We start from the raw sequence: 6,000 nt of genomic DNA on the forward strand, positions 1-6,000 counted from the left end.
CATCAATGGGGGATTTTTGCGTGGAGGCGCACAGTGAAATTCCAACTGAATTCAGTGTTTTTCACCGTGGTCACGCGAGGAGAACGTTCTTCTCGTCGTTTCTCGCGTCGAGTAACAGTCATAAATAAATCATCGGAGCGGCAGAGAGGCGAATAAAGAGTGGACGTTTCTTCTGAACGCGAAATGAAAACTAACCGGAGAGAGCCGCGAGCGGAGAGGCGGCACACAGGTCGTCGTTGTCACGAACAATGCTGCGTTCTTGAACCGATAATTACACCGCGTGGTTCAATGCTACGCGCATAATCCAAGGGCGAAGAGAAAGGTTGCTTAGTTAGTTGGACGTTCACGGCCCCCGTGAACTTGGATGTCCGCAACAGTCCGTGGACCTTGACTCTCCTAGCGGACTCTAGCTAAATCCACCGTAATGAAAAGGATCATTGCGCAAAAATTGCCTTTCCATCGCACGGGCGAACGTGCGCGGAAAGATGAGGAATTTCCTTGCTAAACGTATAGACGGCTTGACGTTTCGAAAGAGATAAATATCAATTATAACACTTGCTGAAGCGGTAATTAATAGGCCACGGATGTTTGCGGTAGCTGAAAGGCGCGGAGGAAATGAATAAAATATCTGGTTATAATGTCTAGTAGGTGAAACAAGTTCCTATTTAGGTTCCATTAATTTACATAATCTCTCAACGCGCTCGACGTTGCGTGTACGCAAACACACTCTGTTGTAAATACTTTGACAAGTTGTTAATTAATCGTACGAGTAGATGCGTTTGTTGTCGGTGGTGAGACTGGGGCTCGAACTTTAACGTGTCGCGTGCTTTTTATAGAAAGAGAGGAAAGAAAGTTGTTTTTATTACGTTTGCAGCGCGTGCATTCTTGAAAGAAATAAACGCTCCGCAGTCTATCGATCTCCTTCTTTCTCTTAACCTCGGGGAGACGGTTTATTCATTCGTGATTAATCTCTCCGAGTTTCAAGCTCGAGAGAGGGGAAGGAAGAATTTTCAATTTTTCAAACGTTAAACGTGAATCGTGACGAGTTTTTCAATTTCGCACATGCGAACGAATATATGGTGTGACAATCGATTGCACGCGCGAGCGTCGCGGCGTATCTTATACGAACGACGTCGAAGATTGGAGCAAAGGAGAGAATCGTGGATACTCACAATTAATTACGGGGCCTCAACTCATAGTAAAAGCCGGCTCCACGAGGCTCCATCACACCTGAAACAGAGAAATACGAGGCGCCATTAATATCTTCGCCGTCGATCCTCCACAGTTCCTATATCAACCCTCCCATCCCCCCCTGCCAATTAGGATGCAAACACGCGGCCATTAGGAAATCTCCGTCACATTTGCATGTTAACCGAACAGTTTTCTACTCGGTCGTTACGACGTCACCGTTTCATCCGCTATCTTCCGTACATATCGTTCTTTATTCTCCTCGAGACGACTCTTTTTCTGGTTTTATCGCGCTTTCTAACAGCGATATTCTCATTGAAAGTGTTGAATCGTTAATTGGAATTACGTGTGATCTCTTTGTGAATGACAAACATTCGGACAGGCGTCATTTGATCAGTTTATACACGCGAGTGAAAGTATTCTTCAGGGAAAAGTAACATTTATTTTAAATAAGTCCGTAATTGTCATATTATTTGCAAACGCTCTGGCGTGGTCAACATTTGAAAGAAATAACTTTCGAAACATAGTAAAAAAAATGATTCGTTCGAACTTGAATTTATTTTAAAACTAACGAAATTAGTTTCTTCTTATATTTTGATGTTTATATAAAAAAATATTAATATAATATAAAATAATTAATATCAAAAAATATTAATATAATATAGAATAATTAATATCAAAAAAATAGGGAAGAAACCTTTGACCTACTCTATATTTCACTAATGTACGATATGAAACGTGCGTTTTATATTCCTTTGTTACGTCTGTGAAGACGTGTACGAATATCGTAATATCCGAGAAAAAATATTTATAATCGTACAGGTTATAATCTAATTCGATCAGGTCATTCCGCGTGCGTGTGCTGCCGGGTTAATAATCTGTCCATTACTAACCGACGCCACAAGTCTGAATGAAATACCCAAACTGAAATTTCGAAATTTTAGTTTCCACAGGATTTCGGACACTTGTGTCTTCTGCCGCTTACAAATTCATCCTAAATCTAAAAATCTTCCGTCTAAAAGATGTAGTGAAATAAGTCCGTAATTGTCATATTATTTGCAAACGCTCTGGCGTGGTCAACATTTGAAAGAAATAACTTTCGAAACATAGTAAAAAAAATGATTCGTTCGAACTTGAATTTATTTTAAAACTAGCGAAATTAGTTTCTTCTTATATTTTGATGTTTTATTAATATAAAAAAAAATATTAATATAATATAAAATAATTAATATCAAAAAATATTAATATAATATAGAATAATTAATATAAAAAAATATTAATATTAAAAAAAAATAGGAAACCTTTGACCCACTCTATATTTCACTAGTGTGCTGAATATCTTTCTCTCTCTCTCTTTCTCTCTCTGAAATAAAAAAAGCGCGAAAGATCGACGAACAGGGTATTTTGAAACATTCCGCGCTGTCGCGGCTAGATTCGCGAAATTCGAATGCCGGTATCGATTTTCTATGGTGGATATCAATGAATGAAAACAGACGCCTCTGTTTACGCGGAGAGCACGGTACAATAGTGTGCACGCGATTATCGCCATTCATATTCACGGAGCATCCGTTTCGCGGGGGGGATTACAGCCAGCTACTCCTGATAAATATTTATACGTACACGGTGGAACAGCGCGCCGTATGCAACCGAGGGTAAATGTTTAATTTCACCGTGTTCCAGAAGTTTTAGAAGCAAACAGACCAAGTTTCCGCGAGACCGAGCAACTTCCACTGATATCGAAACGATATATATCGGGAAAATTCGGCCGTGTCGCGGGATACTTTGTCGCCAACTGCCGTGTTGCGTGCAAACGGCCACGAACTTTGTTCGTCACCGACGAACAGCGATATCTCAATAATTAATATAATATTTCGATCACTCTGCCTCGACACGAACCACTACGAACGTCCTTTTTACCGTATTCGGAAACAGAAAATCAGTGATCTTTTCACATAATTTCACAACGATTCATCATCAACTAGTTGCAGTAGCTTCGACGAACATTCGAATTTAGCGGAAAGAGAAATTCGAGGGTGAGAATTTTCGGTTGACTCGACGATCTAGTTCAGCTGTAATTGCACTGAGTTATAAATCATTTTCGTTTTTTGGGGACAAATTGTAACAACTCATCAAATATCGTGTTAGCAGTAAATAAGTATTATTAGTCTTATTACTTTCTAGCAGTGGCTTCTAGCAACGTACACGCATCGGAAATTAAATAATAAATTCCTCAGCCTTGAAACGGAGGGATTGGATTTGGGCACGATTGTTGTTCGTTTTGAAAGTTGTTTTACTGAAAACGGAAATTATTTATGACTCAACCCAATCTGTCCAGCAGTGATATCGTACGATCAATTGCACCTTACTGTTAAAATTAAAATACAACGGTTTAAAAGAGTACTAACTAAAATCTATCGAATACGATGTGTTTCTCGCACGTTTCTGAAAACAGATAGCAAACTATTCGAAACTGCCTCAAGCAGATTACACATCGAGATTCGCGATTTCCGAAATTTGCAACGATCGTTAACAGATGGATGAGAATCAGCCGGAAGTTGCCGAAAATCCACGGAAGTTCCTCGTCGTCGCTCGGCTCGTGTCTGTCTCTCTTTCTTCCGATCGACGAATCGACGAACGAAAGTAATACCGCAAACGAGTAAATTGATTTCGATGTGGAAACGCGAACGACGGGCAGTATTTGTCGAGGGTCAGCCAGGCTGGTCGTCGCGATACAAACTTGTCTGTATATCGACGTTCGTTAATACGAAATCAATATTATCGGCCACGTCTCTGCGCCCGTCTCCGTTTTCGACGGGCCAAATACAAATTTTCCATTTGAGGATCGTCGACGATTCGAAGCGATACGGGCACGCTAAGATGGACTTTTTTTCTTTTTCTTTCTTTCTTTTTTTTCTTTTTTTTTTTTTTTTTATCGAACCGACTGCAAGTACTTTCGTGGCTTCTATCTGTCTTCCTCTTCTCGAGAAATTCGTTTCCTTTCCAGAAAGTCTGCTTCGTATATCACTTGTGACCAACCGGGTCATAAATCATTGCCCTCTTTCATTTACGGATGCCACGGGGATGATCCTTTTTTCCACGCGAGTCTCCGTTTCATTCCGGGGATCACGATCGATTTCACTGCATTGTTTCAACGCGCGAAAGTGTCTGTACACCTATGGAAATTTTGCTCGCGAACATGTTATGTCGTATGAAAGACAGAGACACGGAAAATCGGAAAGTGTGCATATTCGGGGCAAAAGAATAACTGTGATCGACGATAGTGAAAAATTGTCGATGATTTTTTAAACTGATGTAACTTTGAGAGAATTATTTGATGTTATTTTGACAGTCGTTGGCTGTTTTTTTCCATGACTTTATATCACGAGTCGAGTGAGAAAGAATACCTCTTCTTGAAAAATTGTAAAAATTCAAACACGTGTAAAAACATTGAGAAATTTTTTCATAACTGAATCATTGAAGATCGAAGTTTTTCCTTTTTTAAAACTTGTCGTAACGAAAATTCAAGAAATCCTAACATTTCGTCATTTAACTTTTAACTTCTGGAAAAGAAAAATCATACAGCGCGTTCTAAGTGATTGTTGTAAAGAGAAAATTTGGATCTTCAACACCATGGTGGATTTAGTCGCTCGTCGAGAAAAATTTTTTTAATTGTTTGAATTTCGACAATTTTTGATGAAAAAAAAGGCACCTTTGTTTTCTTTCTAAAAAGAAAAAAAAAAAAACTCACTATCTTCAAAATAAAGACCCTACGTGCTTTAAAATGAGACCAAGTGGATCTTCACATGATCTCCTTTTACTCGAAGTTACATCCGTTCAAACCGACAATTTTTCGTTGTCACTGGTGGTATAGTTAGTGCTCTTCGCTATATACGAAAGTTAAATAGAATTATTTAAACGACAAAATTCAACAAGCACGTTAGGAAGCTTTCAATGTTAGCAAGATCGCCACGTTCATGTACAAAGATTGATTTTTACCACTGCCAATGAAAGTTTCGCACAGTGCAAAAGTGTTTCGTGATAAATACTTTGATTAGTACTACAAATATTTTGTAGTGAGCGACTGTACACATGCCTGTACCTCGATTAGAAGAAGCTGGATGTTAAAAAAGATGGAGGAAAGCGGAAATCGAATGGCTCGGCCGGATAAATAGCTGCCTTATAAATAGCCAGATTCTGGCACATTACGCGTCGGGCTAATAAATACGCGGGAAATTTAGTGGTCGAGTACGATTTACACCGTTAGGGCGCATTAAACAGAATGCACGCTGTCGTTGTTACTTCCTTCTGACCCGATATTACGCCTGCTCTTCTCTGCAACCTAGCCGATTAATCGTTCGTTCCGAACGAAATAGGGAATACGATATTCGTACGTGTGTCCAGTGTGATTTTCCAGTAATTTACACTCGGCAGAGATAAATCCGGTCGCCGAGCGATCGTAAAATACGGTACGCCGAAAGGAAACTCGAGCTCGATAATTTAATCAACGTGCAGTGCCATTCGCGAAGGTATATACGCGTCAAGCGAAAAATACTGTATATACAGGGTGTTTCGTAACTTGTGGTACTCACTTCGGGAGCTAATTGTCACGCCTAAAATAATGAAAAAAAGTCATATGAATATATGTCCTATCTGTCTTCGTTTGTGAGATGTAATGAATTTTCCGTTTTAATTACTTTTAAAAAATGGTGCTCGAAATGACCAGCTTGCATTTGAAGACAAGCCTGCACGCGTCTTGTCATTCATCTGGTTACTCTCTCTAACATTCCTGGTGTTTCTCGAATTTGTCGGAAG

At 39.5% G+C, this 6,000-nt stretch overlaps 1 protein-coding gene across 4 annotated transcripts in view; it reads right to left on the reverse strand.

Moving 5' to 3' along the window:
* The window catches only part of LOC122535407 (bromodomain adjacent to zinc finger domain protein 2B), a 93,345-nt gene that overhangs the window by 58,749 nt on the left and 28,596 nt on the right, over nucleotides 1-6,000 (reverse strand). For all 4 annotated transcript variants that reach the window (XM_043667116.1, XM_043667044.1, XM_043666962.1 and 1 more), the window contains one exon: nucleotides 1,173-1,230. The gene's annotated coding sequence lies outside the window, so the exon portion shown is untranslated. Of the gene's footprint in view, nucleotides 1-1,172; nucleotides 1,231-6,000 lie in introns of those variants that run through there.

This window comes from Frieseomelitta varia, unplaced genomic scaffold (genome assembly GCF_011392965.1).
Source record: "Frieseomelitta varia isolate USP_RPSP 00005682 unplaced genomic scaffold, Fvar_1.2 scaffold_1012, whole genome shotgun sequence".
NCBI classification, from domain to species: domain Eukaryota; kingdom Metazoa; phylum Arthropoda; class Insecta; order Hymenoptera; family Apidae; genus Frieseomelitta; species Frieseomelitta varia.